The 13,869-nt window shown below is 43.0% G+C and overlaps 1 protein-coding gene across 1 annotated transcript in view; it reads left to right on the forward strand.

Moving 5' to 3' along the window:
- Positions 1-13,869, forward strand: part of CAMK1D (calcium/calmodulin dependent protein kinase ID) — a gene marked incomplete at its 3' end in the record, with an annotated part of 226,104 nt that overhangs the window by 169,387 nt on the left and 42,848 nt on the right. The window lies entirely within an intron of this gene.

A 13,869-nucleotide genomic window follows, 5' to 3' on the forward strand; every position in this document is an offset into this window, starting at 1 on the left:
ATCGCTGGTTGCACTGGCTGTGGACTCGCTTCCTTGCCAAGCCCCAAATTAACTTCATTTGGGTGAAATCCTCCACTGCTGTAATCAGTGCAACACCACTGGCATGTCTGGGTCTGTCCCACTCGAGGTTTGCCCATCACTTCTCAGATGCTATTACCGAGTGCAAGGACACTCGGGATCGCTGTGCGGGGCTTGTGAGCCCTGCAGCTGAATTCTGTATTTCATTTTTGTCCATGAGCTTTTGCAATGTGCTCTGACTACCATATTAGCAAAAAAAACCAACAAAACCAACATAAGTATCCATCTGTTTTCTAAACTCCCCAGTGTTCTTAGTGTATAAATCACACAGCCCAGGAGCGCAGGGAGGGCTATGTTTGCTAGGTTATTGTTTGGGTTTGATCTAATCATTAGTTTTGATTTGGGATGGAGGAGGAGCTTTTGATTTTAATTTTCACATAAGTGTGTTTATAACGTATGCAACAGATGCTAAGGAGCCAGGACTGGCCCTTAAGAGTACCCCTATAAAATGCGAAAGGAAGATTTAAAAACTTATTTTTTAAGTCACAGCTGAATCCATTAAATGAGGAGGTCCTGTTATTTTGTCAGCGGGATTGCCCAGGATTTTATCAGATCCCACACTGTCCAAATTAAGTAGATGATAGCAATTAAATGGTAACGCCAAGCATTCCCTCTGGGACGAGATGAGCTGTTACGGTGGCAGCTCAGACCAGCTCAGCGTCCTGCCCATCAGCACAACACTTCGCATCCTCCAGAGGTGGGATAAGGTCCCAAACCACATGTGTTGGCTTATACCTCATCCGTGGCCAGCGGGGCCTGGCAGAAAGCATGTTCTTGGGGTCATCTCCTGCTGTGGCCCCCCCCGGGAGCAGCAAGGCTGAGTTGGGAGCAGCAGTTCCATGGAGGTAATCTGAAGCTGGCGCAGTTTTACAGCTTGTATTTTTTGCTGGCTTGCTCATGAATGGGATTTTATAGGGAAGTTTAAGTATGAAATGTGAAACGTGGGGGAATTATATCCTTTATGGTGCCCAGGAGGTAGAGCTCAAAGATGAACTGTGCACAGTGCGTGGCAAATAGTAGGAGGCAGAAAGTTTTCTTTGAGGCTTTGGGGCGGTCCTGTTGGATGCTTTGGAGGCTGGGAGGCTTGGGGGAAATGAGGAACATGTCCTCACTCTTTGCCCACCCTGCTTTGGGGTGGAGATTCTCAGGAGCTGCCTTTGGGGTGCTACTCCTGGGAGGGGTTTTTTATGGTGCTGTCATGTGGGACGGACAGGAGTGTCACTGTGCCCTGCCCCAGCACCGCTGCCATCCTCGCACGGATGGTCTGACCTTGAGAAGATGACCCAGGTGGTTGCTGTGAGGTAGAGCAGAGTCTTTGAACTGTGCTGTATTGGACTTTTCTTGTAGCTCCCACAGATTACTGCATCTGAGAGAATCTGGTCGAGCTTTTCTCAATTTTTTCCAGCTAAGTTTGATTATTTGCTGTGTCAATTATGGCTTGCTTTTTCCAAACATCAGCTTTTACAGTTTGTCACTTACTCACCTGCTGAAAGATATTACAGAAATAGAGTGATGGTAACACACATTCCTAAAATACTGAGCATGAACTGTAAGGATTTGGTTTTGGCATTGATTTGCTCTTCTGTCTTGAAAATAAAATTACTGTGGAGCTACTTGTGTTGATTAATGAAGAATTAGCTGCAGACTTTCATTTTCTGTGTCAAGGAAACTGTGTAAAATGTTAGAATAGAGAACAGCCTTGGAGCAATAACGTATAAGTGGATATTTAAAATCTCTCCCAAGGCCATGGGACAGTCCCAGTAAAAACCAGAATGTCTGGCAGTCAGCCAGCCTGGTTTGTTAAGACGCAGAAGCAAATAAACCTTTAAAAATAACAGATACATAAAACCTTCCCTCTTTTGCTAGAGTCCTCGTTATTAGCATGAACATGTGTCTGTTTTCATCTGCATGATTAGATTCTTGGAAGTCGTCTCCGTGATGAATTGATGATTTCCATTAGAAACGTCTCAATGGCCTGGACTAAATCAGCCACCAGTAAGGCAATAATTGAAGAATTATTAAAATAAGCCCCCGGGGCACATTTGTTTTAGGTAGGACATTCTGGAAACTTTCTCTTTTGTGTACTATGCTCCTACTATATCTTTCAACAAATACTTTCCCTCCAGAAAGGGTGTTTGTTTTTTCTTTCAAAAGGTAGTAAATTCAGCTGTTGCACAGACTAAAACCAGTAAAACTGTGGCTGTGGCACCAGGTTTTAGTGCTGGGCAGCCAACATGGACTGAGCAAGCATTGGGTGTTGGCAGGATTGTCCCTTCTGTCCTCTCCACACCCAGCTGGTTTCATTTGTGGTTTCCCAGCATTTTTGGAGGCTGTCCTTTCTGCTGGCCAGTTTTGCTTGGTTGCTTCATTGGCTGCTGGTGGCACCTCATTCTTCCCATCTCTCACGGGGAAGCCATGGACAGCATCTTCTTGGGGAGCTCATCCCACGGTAGTTGAAGAGCAGAAATCACATGAGTGTTTGTGGTTCACATGCCCGACTTCTGGGGTTTTTTTTGAGAATATCAAGAATTAGGACCAGATGCCTTTTTTTTTCTCTCTCTCTCTTTTTTTTTTTTTTAAGAAAGTGCCTCTTTTGTACATCATAAATCTTCCTTTGAGGCCGTGAGAGAATATCTGTGCTGCCCACCCTCCAGCCAAACCACAATAAATCAGCGGGTCTTCCTGGCCCCTGCTGTGCCTTATCTGTGCAAAGGGCGCAGCTTGGAAATTAGCTGTTGCTAATGGGAGAAGGCAGCTGGCGATCTGCAAATAAACATGAAGCTTTAGTCGCGAGCGCTGTTCTTGGCCCGTCAGCAATGCACGAGCAGCATCATGCATCACGTCCACTCAGGGGCTTCCTGCACGGAGCTGTAAAAGAATGGGTAATGTGAAAAAATGCAGTTAATATGGTAGATGAAAGGAAAGCCTCAGGTGGGACACAGCAAGGTGTGCTCAGCATCATGGATTGCAGTGGGGTTGGAGCAGTGGGATTCAGACCGGTGTGCTTGCCATAAACTGCTTTTAACAGCTTTGCTCTGGTTGTGTATGCCACTCATCCTCTCTCACCGTGGACTGTGTCCACTCTCCCCTCTTCAGAGGTCACTGGGCAAGAGATTAATCAACTTGCGTACAATCCTGAGGTTTCCAAATTCAATTCTTGTTCCTCCTGATTCTTTCAATGACGTTACAAGTGCCGTTGCAGCTCCAGTTGAACCGGAATTTACTGGCTAAAGGTATATTACTGTTCTTAATGGTCACAGAAGTTTTATTTAGCTGAGGCAGCATCCAAACTGTAAGAATTCAGTTTGATGTCTCTACGCCACTCAAAATTGAAGAAATTCACTCTCCACTGTGAAAAAGAGGCATATTTTGATTGAACGATGGTGAGATAAACATCATGAGATGTAGCAGAGTCAACAAATGATGTTCAGAAGTGAGTGGTAATTGGAAACTCTATATTCTATTTAGATTATATCTGATTCAATATTGAAATACAGATACTAAGTACTGGTCCATATCCTGGCCAGGAATGGCCACATCATTATCGATGCAGATGTAAGTGAAGATACTTAACATGGTAATTTAAGTTTCCAAATGGAGGACTGGAAATGAGCATTGCTGTATATGCACTCAGCTCCTAGTCAGCTCTTCACAAAGGCTATAAAAGTAGATGTTGAATATCTTTTTTTTTTTTTTTTTAAGAGAAACATCAGCCAGAGGCAGGAAAAATGAAGTTACCAAAGCCTAAAAAGAGTACGGCTGCTTTAATATAGCTAGAGAGTCTGCAGTCTGTGTAAAAGAGATCCAATGACAGGACATCAGAAATTATAATCGGAAAAAACCTCAATGTAATTAGTCAGTGCATGTAATTAACCACTGGACAAAGCAGACAAGGGATTAGTGGTATCTTCTAAGTCAAGTCTGGCTACACTGCTAAACGATAGTCTTTTGTCCAGCCAGGAGCTATGGATCTGAGGCAAAAATTGTACAGTCTTTGTTTTGTCTGGGGTCAGATTAGATTATCATAATGGCTTTAAAATCTATGAATCTGTCATATTGATTTTAAGTGAGTGAATCAAAAGACTCCCTTAATGTAGGTATGCACATTCAGACCAGAGATGAGTGAATAATTCAATAATTAATTTGATGAGCACAAACATAAGAACATGAGCACCGTTTTATTGGGTCATACCAAAGATTCATCTGTTCCAGGATTGCTCCTCAGATGACAAAGGCTTTTGTCTTAAATGCACCACCTGCTGAGTCCATTAGGTGCCCCATTTCTCATCTATGGTATGAAATAATTTCCCTTTTCCATGTTCCATCCTTTTCAGGATTTTGTAGAGCGCTATCATACCTCTTCTGTCATCTCTCTTTGTAAATTTGATCTCTCTTTTCATGGAGGAGTTCTCTGGTCCTGTTTGTTTTTCTTCTCTACCGTTTCCCAAGTTTGACTATACTTTTGGCCAAAGTGTCTTCAGGACTCTTTTCCATAAAGGCCATGATGGTGGGATTTGTCCGAATGAACACAGAAATGGACATTTCTGTTTCTCACACCCTGAAGTGTGCCCTTAGCAGCATCACACCCTAGAAATGCCTCCTTTCTTGTGTTGGCTGAAAGAGATGAGGGTGGTAGCTCGCATGCAGGCACTTGTTCTGTAGACTTGCAAGATTGGGTGAGACGAACTTTGTCAAAATGTTGAAGGTGTGAGCGTACCATGGACATTTAGGGGGACAAATTATGTTTTCCTTTGCACTCAATTTTGTCCCAAACCTTCTGCTTGCTTTTGCATGGCCACAGAGCATTTCAGCAAACTATCCTTGATAACTCCAACATTTATTTCCCAATTTTTATAGACATTGTATATCCTAAAATTGTGCACGTACCATAGAAAGGGCTTTTCCTTCTATTTACTTTAGTTAAGTGCTGATTTCCTGAGAAATACTTCATTATAAGCAACTAGAATTTTGTGGGTTTCTTTACCAACTCTCTGCAAGTTTCTCCACGCTTTCTCAAAAATTGTTAACAACTTTTAAAACATATATATAGTTGTAACAGTTTGATAAAAGAAGATACCTATATCATTTACAGATAAGTTGGTCTGTTTGGTTTTAATATTTAGGTCCTGATGTGTTACTTCTACCCACTGTTTGGACAAACTGATTTTTGCAATGACATGTCTTGACCAGTTGACTGTGTTTCTTTTTCTGGTTCAAAATAAATTTTCCCTGGTTGTGTTTGTCCAGGACAGAGGGACAGCTCAAAGTCTGTAGGTATTGTATATCCTATAGAAAAGCTAAAAAAAAAAAAAAAAGGTAGAATTTGTGTGAGATACAGATGATGCAAGGACCTTCAGAGTTCTTCCTGCCTTGAGACAAGTATCACCCAATGTTATCTCAACATCAGCTCTTTCCACAATGACGTCTGCCTGCAAACTTTCTTCTAAGAAAGTATGTGGAAATCAGACTCAGAAAAAGGAATATACACAGAAAAGCAAATTTCTATTAAGCTTTATTCACAGAAAAGCTGGGCTGTTTAATCTCCTGCTGAGAGTGACTTTACTATACTTTTTTGTGGTCCTTTTTGATATTTAGGACAATTCTCGGTGCTGCATTCATCTTATATTTCAGAATTGTTTACTATACATTGCATAATTTACAGTATCCATTTTCAGTTCCATCGGTTCTCATTATTTTTAGGTCTGTTCTTCCTAGTTAATGCTGGCAGGACATCGAGGTTGGTTTCCATTGGAAAACATGTCAAAAGGAAAACAAACCCGACCTATTAGGGCTGAAACATGACCTACTTTTAAATTGCTGTCAGGTGAGGAATCTCCTCCAGATTTTAACTATCCACTTATTTTATGGAGAGCTGGAGGAATATGACAGCAGTTAGGAAATACATTGTTCCAGCCCTCGGACACTGGAAAACATATTTTGTGTGGTGGTTTGTCTACAGACCTCTACTTTTCTGTTTTCTAGAAGCAAAGTGAGAAAGGTTCAGGCAAAAAAATCATATATATATATATATACACAATAAGCAAGAATTATTGTGCATGGGCTGATTTACCGACGTCTCACATAAGGAAATGGATAAATCGGGGACTAATTGCTTCTTTAAAATTTTTGAGTTATTTTGAGTTATTTAATGCAGACTTTGCATACTTTAATGACATTTTCTAAAATGCTGGGTTTTTTTTCCTCGGTGAAACCTGTGGTGAATCCATTGTATGCACAGATTCACATGTGGTGAACATCAAACTGTTGACTGACACGGTGGGCACAGGTTAAAGTCACCATTGCTGAGATTCAGCTTTGCCTTTTCATTTAATACAAAGCCATGAAAAAAACCCAGGCTGAATAGCCAATATATATGTCCATAGGACTTTTTTTAAAATGGCAAGGAGCACACTTGAGTGTGCTCAAGCTGCTAATGCTAGATGGTTCCTGTGGAGGTGCCAATCAAACTACAAGAGCTCAGAAGAGTGGAAAAAAGATGTGCTCGTGGTGTTTGTAGACCTCAGCTGAGTGCTAGAGATGTGAAATTTTGCCAACATATTCCTTAGGATTTGATTGCGTGGCGGGGTTATCAGCGCAGGCTGCTTTACTACGGATACGTGCCTCATGAATAGTGATAGCAGCACTGGGGCAGGTCCTAGGTCTCCTCCATGCACTGCTGCCGGGGGGGACAAGCATAGATGGAGGCAAGTGGGCTGCTGGCATTTGAAGGGCTGTCATAAGCTGTCAGTCAGTAAGGTTTAGTCATCAGAGACTTAAAAACCCGAGGTCCTTTGTCATTTAGTTGCTACTAGTGCTGTCACACTTTTTACTGCTGATGGAACCAGGGAAAATTTTGAATACAATGCTGAATATTTGAATATGGAATACAATTTTGAATAAAACAAGACAGCGTCGACCTCGAAAAATCATGGACCTCAAAAGAGCTCTGCAGTAGGGATTCTGTGAGGGAAAATGTTGTCTCCAAAGATTTTAACTAACTGCCAAACTACATTATATCCCTGAGCTGAGCTTTCCAGAGACTTAACGGTCTTGTCCCAGTGGAAAGAGAAGTCTGTTCTCCAAAGCACAACCTCACTACAGCTGCTCACCAAATGTAATATGAAACTTTTAATGCAGGGGAAAAAAAAATATTTTAGTTTGCTCAGTTTGGTTCTAAGAGATGATCACATCATTTTTGCCCAGATATTTCCAAAACAACCCCTCAGTGAGGTGGGTAGCCCTCTGGTGCAGCCACCATTGCAGTGGGGATGAAGGGCTGAGGAACCATCAGCCCTCCAGAGTAAATCCCACAGCAATGTTGCTTTGAACAGCCCTGTCAAAGGAGAGGGTGCTGACACCCATCCACCCCTCTCTACCACATGCACACACCTGTATTCTGGAAAAAATAAGCCATAATTAATCCCACGTCCTTTCTTTCATGGCCTTGGAGCATATATTTACATTACCATCATATTTTAAGGCGAGTGATTTAAAGCTCCAATAACAAGGAAAGCCCTTGCCTCGTTCAGGCTGAATATTTTATGATGTGCTGCAAATGAGAAAGCCGGTGCCGTGTTCTGAGATGTATACTGAATAAGGCGAGTCTCTGCGGAGCATACAGCATTTCTATAGCCGTATCTGCCCCTGCCTGATTAACACCTTACATTATTGGCACAAGGAGGATTTTAATCACATACTTATATTTGCAAAAGGTCAGACTAAATAATCGTAATATTCCTTTCTGAGTCTAAAATCTATTAATCTGTTTACTCCTTTTCTTTTTATGTGTTACGCCGTTTCAACAATGAGACGAAGGCAGCCAGTTTGTCTTTCCTTTCGAACAGCGAGCTGGCCAGGTTTGCTTTCTGGTTCTCATGCATTTTCACAATGCAGAGGAAGTCCAAAGCCAAACAGAAAAGACCTCCATTAAAAACAAAATAAAATTTAAAAAATGGAAATATTTGTATTAATAAGAATTCCTTCGTTAGAGAAAAGTTATACTCAAAGCCAGAACTTCCCAGGAATGGTCCCTTCGGTCTTTCTTATCTCACCTCACACTTCCAGCTTCATGCCCTGGGGGCTGTTATGTGCTTTTCTGATTTATATTGTAGGAAATTGCGAACGTGTAACTTCTGATCAGTGAGCTGCTCGCAGCTGTAGGGTAATGCTCGTATTTTACCTATTGTTCATATTGGCCTGGGAGGCCTCCTGTTCCAAATTTCTGAAATCAGCCCTCTTTCAGTTAGACATCCCTGGTCTGCAAGTTTAAACAGTGTTAGCGAGTCCCTAGGGATGTCTCTGCCTTTCCGTGCTGGTTCTTCTAACCCGACTTGGTGGTGCTTTGATGACTTGTCCAACGGAGGCTGGGTCATGGCTTGAACTGTGGTGAAGAATCAGGTGAATTTCATGTGCTTCTGGAGGGAAAAGCCTACCAGCTCTGAATAGCTTTGATGGGATTCTTTGCCTAAATCCACCATTGATGAGTTCATCAATAAGACTTTTGATAAAAAACAATTAACCTGTCAAGCAGTAAACAATTCCAGCCTGTACTCCAAATGAGACAGAAAGGAAAAACATCCTTCTTTTTTTGCCAAATGGCAAAGAAGTCAAAGTGATATTTCAAAGGGTGTTATTTTTCAAGGTCCTAAAACAAGCAGAAAGGTTCCTACACTTGATAACAGTGGGGGATGCAGGGGTGAATAAATAAGAGGATTTATCTGTCCACACAGATGGTACCAGCAGGAGAAAGAAAGGGTATCATGAATACATTAATATCAATAAATGACTAACATCTTTTTAATTCCAACATTTATTTGTTCTTCTATTCATGCATTTTTTTACCTGCAGGCTAACATATGTAGGGATGTCCCCCGCCAGGCAGCCCTGCTGCGGTGGCGGTCTGGCAGGTACCTGGTAGAGTGACCTGCAAGGCATGGGTACGGGTTTCACACTGCTGGCAAAAACATCAGAAATCCAGAGAGACTGGCTCTTTGTTTATGAGTTTCAGAGTCTTAAATTACGAGGGGGATTTTGTTTGGTGCTCATCTTTAATCAAAGCGTTTCTTTGAAACTGCATGTTCTGTTTTCCGCATGGTACTGCAAAGGAATCGGTTCCTTCACAAAAAGGTTGGTCGCGTCCTTTCTTCTTCCCTGCGGCAGGGGCTGTTTTCTTTTCGTTTGTCAGTTTGGTGCTTTCCTGATGAACTTGATGGTGAAATGGGTTAATGTAAAGTAAAGGTGTAACACTAATGCTTAAATGTTTCCTCATCTCTCCCAAGTAATGTCTGTAAACTCGAAATTGTAAAAATGTAGAAACTGTGTAGTGACAAGGACTGACTGACGCCAACCCTTGAACAGAGCCTTAATAATTATTAGGACACTGTTAGAGTGACCTCTCCTTTGTCCTTAATGAGGATTGTGAGGATTTTCTGGCTCCTTTTTTACTGTCTGTGCAGGGCATTCAACCAACTGTGCACACACAGCCCAGATAACGAGGTAGCTCACCCATATACACGAAACCATCGACGTTTTCAACTTTTCTTTGAAACCAGTCCTAAACTGAGACACTGAGTGTGGCGGCCTGAACTGGAGGCTTAGATCTACATTTAAACACCAAATTAGGAAGAAATAAGAGGCAAAATCCCCAAATCCAGATGGAAAAAAAAAATCAGAAATACAACAACGGACACCAATTCTGGTTTTAACATCTGTCTCTATTTCCTTGTTTGTCTTCATTAGAGCTGGGCAAACTTTCTATAGCTGACCCCAGACTAGAGGACTATAGGATTTTATTGCAAACTCCAGAACCAAGCGAGATCCTTTGGAAGATTTGCATCACCTGCATGGTTGATACATGAATTCTCCATAATGAAACACTGGATCCCCAAGGTGTTATCTCAGGAAACCCCGGAACCAGAGTGCAATCTGCATCTCCCCATTGGAACTGCAGAGAACGCCTCTTTTTTCATATGGTCAAGCTGTGTCCTACTGCCCCTCTTCAAACTGGGGTTTGATGGCAACACATCTTTCGTAGGGGGGTAGGGCTTGTGGAACAGGACACTGCTGTATGTCCTGGTTGTTTCATGGGGCCAAGTCTGATTCTCTCTTTCCTGCAATGCGAAAATGGAAATAATGTTTATTCTGGCCTTCCTCGTGTTGATAGTCAATGGTATGAGCTGAAGGCATGTAGCCTTAGGGAAAAGATGTAGTAGAAGTGAAAAGTATTCATATTTATGGTTGGGTTTGTTGTTTGGTTTTTTATTATTATTTTATTTTAAACTAAAGGAAGGGCATTGTTTTGAAAGTGATTCCCATATTCCTGGAGCCAGGCAGGGCACATGCTGGACGTGTCCATGTGTGATGTGGACACCCAGCTTAGCTCCTTCTCCAAGCGCTCGGCTTTCCCTGCACATCTTGGCGAACCAGGGAGGGTCACTCTTTGGTAGCTGAGCAAGGACCAAGAGATGGAGCCGCACATGCCTTGCAGGCGGTCCCAGCAGACATCCACGCAGAAGATGCAGCTGCAGCCGCTTTGCTGATTTTTGGCCAGCTCTGAGACCCTGGGCAGGGCTAATGCCACTCTGGATTGCAGCGTAATGCTCGAGCTGTTCCCCGGGTTAAATGCTTGGCTACCGCACTTGGCTAGTCCTTCTTTGACTTTTTCTTTGCAGGGAACCAAGATCAAAATCAGCAGGGCAAAAAGGTTCCTTGTGCTGATGTGTGGGACAGTGTGTCCAGCTCCATGAGCCGGTGCCAGCTGCAGGACAGGAGCAGTCCTCTTCCACTAATAAGAAATTCCTCCTACCCTCTCTTTCTGGTCAGAAAACTTCTGTCTTAAATTTCTTTAAGACAAAGACCTAATTCTGCTCTTTCTGCCTGCAGTTTCAACTCCGCCTGCTGTGCACTGCTCAAAACCGCCAAAGAAAGGGCAAAGCTGGTGCTGCCATGAAAAAGTGGAAAAAAAAAAAAAAACTATCCCAGCATAATAAAGACTGGAACAAACAAATTGCAGCAGCGCTTTGTGAGTGCCCAGGTCCCATCTCAGCAGGGTATAGAGGGGGTTGGGATCAAGACCAGCTTTAGACAAACAAGCAGCATCTCCACCATGAGCTCAGAGCTCAAGTGCTCTCCCCCAGCTGCCCTTGCTGGTTTGCTCCTGGAACAGCATTGGTTTCTGCCAGTCCTTGGGCACCAGACAAGCAGCGGCATTCCCAATGACACTACGGCTGAGTTAACCCTATTTTGGAGGGGAAAAGCCATATGGACATATGCTCCATATGGAAAGTAGCCATAGCCTTGGGTGCTGAGTTGCAGAGCATCCCTGGGAGGTCAACCCCCGCCGTGACACTTGCCCTCAGCAGGGACACACTACAGGTGAGTGCAAACGTGTGATGCAAATCCCATGTACCATAACACGGAATCACTGCTTGAATGAATGGAAGCACGGGTCCCTCGGCTCTCTGCATGTATCTGGGATGCAGTTGACGCTCTAAATAAGCCAGTGGCTGTGAACTTATCAGCTGCTGCTCCTGAGTCCTTGGATTAAGCTCTGGTTTGCAATGCATCATTTAAGAGGTTGCAAATATTTTCCGTGTGTTGAAAGCAAATTATAAACAGATTGAGCCTGAGTGCAGTAGAACCACTGGACTAAATTTGACAAAGAAAAGCTTTTGATTCAAGAATGAGGCTTAAGGGGGCATGGGGAGTGAGCTGGCAGGGAGGGAAATTTTGTCATTTTAAAGAAAAAAATTGTTGTGGAAGTATACTCTCTGCAAACGTCGAAGGAGAGAGTCCGTGTGCGGGAAAGCATGTGATGTAAATCCCTATCTACTAAAGCAGTCCATCTCTTGAACATAACAAAAGTAACTGTATGAAACTGCAGAACAGCATGCACCACATTTTCATGGGGAAATGTACTGTATTCAGTCATATTAATTACTGCGTGGGCTCAATTTTCAGTGCAGTCAATCCACAAGAAACAAAAGGGCTGCCGGGGAAATATAAAAAGACAGTCAGCTAATAGGAGCCAGATTCAATAAAACTGTATCTGCCTTCAGCGAATGGCGAGGCGGGAGTGTGTCCATTCTCCCTTGGCAAGGCACACGATGTGTCGGGCAAAGGGTGTAGGGCTGAGAGGGGCCTGGAGCAACACGCTGTGTATGTATACATATGTATATATACATATATATATATATATATATATGAGGAATGCAACCCCTATTATGAGAAATCAGGAAGGAAGAGGTTTTAATTCAAGTTTTTCTGTGTGGTGCCCAGGGTGTCATCTCAGAGCAGGTGGTTGTGTGATGGCACTTCAGCCGGTGCAGCCTCTGCCTGCCATACCTCGAGCTTCCCCGCTGTACCCTGAGTCACGGGGTCTCCAGTTTGGTACGATTCCGGGGCATTTTCCTTGCCCCAGCACGGCTGCTCTGTCCCTCTCTGCCGGCAGCAAGCAGCAAGCCCCAACGCTGCTGGTACAACCAGGGGTCTCCTGGGTGGACTTCAGACCCTGGGTGAACTTCGCCTTTACTGCAGAGTTTCGGTTCAATGCCAATATTTTAGCAAGCTGTTTGGTTTGTTTGCCTAGCACTTAACAGGGGGATTATCTGGGTTTTTTTGTTTTGGTTTTTTTTTGTTTTCTTCCCAGATTGCTTTTCAGTTTTGAAGTTGAATGTGTTCCTTTTTTGCGATAGCCTTCTCTGCCATTCAGGCTCCAAACTTCCCTGGGAAGTGACTTCATGGCATTATTCAAGCAGATTGTTGCTTGGAGTGGCTGTGGCTGAATTACCTAGTGTTCGTATAATGGCAAGCTCACAGTCCATATGTATTTAATGACTGTAATAATTTATTATTTTCCCTTTATTAGGTTTGTTTTTAAAGAAAGTTTTACTGTGCTATTTATGATATGCTAAGTGGTGCAGCTTGCTGAAAAAACATATCGCGTACATTTTATTTTTTAATAGGCTTTGCTTGTTAAAATGGAAATCTTTTATTTACCCTAGTAGGGTAGTTTTTTGCTGACAGTTTTATTATTTCAATTACTCAGACATTTCTTTCCTCTTTTGTTTCCCTAGATATTCCTCCTGGGAGTTTTAATGTGTCCATTCTTTATTTAAGAACGGGTTCAGAACGTGTTATTTCTAGCAGGGCAGAGAAAAAGCGGAATATAGCAGACATTAAATAGTGGGATGTAAAGGTTTTATTTTCTTTCCTCTTTGAGTTGTGGAATCCTTTCCCCATCTGTGTCATCCAGTGATTAATTGCACTGATAATCTGCATATCCTCATCAATAACTGTCTGCTACCAGTGCCGGGCAGAGGCTGTGCTCAGCCTAAAGAGTTTGTGGCTGCTGATAAATGAACATACTAAAGCCGGGGGACACCCCTGAGAGCATTTAAAATTGCCAGAGACCCACAGTCCTTTAATGAACTAACACTCTATTGGTACTGGCAGTAATTACTATATACATTTCACTCGCTGATGGGGAAAGGAGAATGGGACCATTCCTCCAAGGTGAAACCCAAGTTTTGGTCGGTGGAGTGAAAAGTGAACTCCAAGGACTCATACTGGCAGGGAGTCTTACGGTCTCAGTGGGGCAGCACCAGTGGGAAGGGCACACTAAAATCACCTACGTGAAGTTCACTAGGGTGGGACAACGTGGAAACTGGTGTCTGCTCCCCTGGCTCTCGCTGGGGCAGATTTGTCTCTTCCCTCTGCAAGTTCTAGTGGGTCTTAACCACTCTCTGGTGCGTGATGGATTCTTTGGTCCATCATAGCATGGCGACTTCTGGT

This window comes from Vanellus vanellus (assembly GCF_965231255.1).
Source record: "Vanellus vanellus genome assembly, chromosome: 1".
NCBI lineage: Eukaryota > Metazoa > Chordata > Aves > Charadriiformes > Charadriidae > Vanellus > Vanellus vanellus.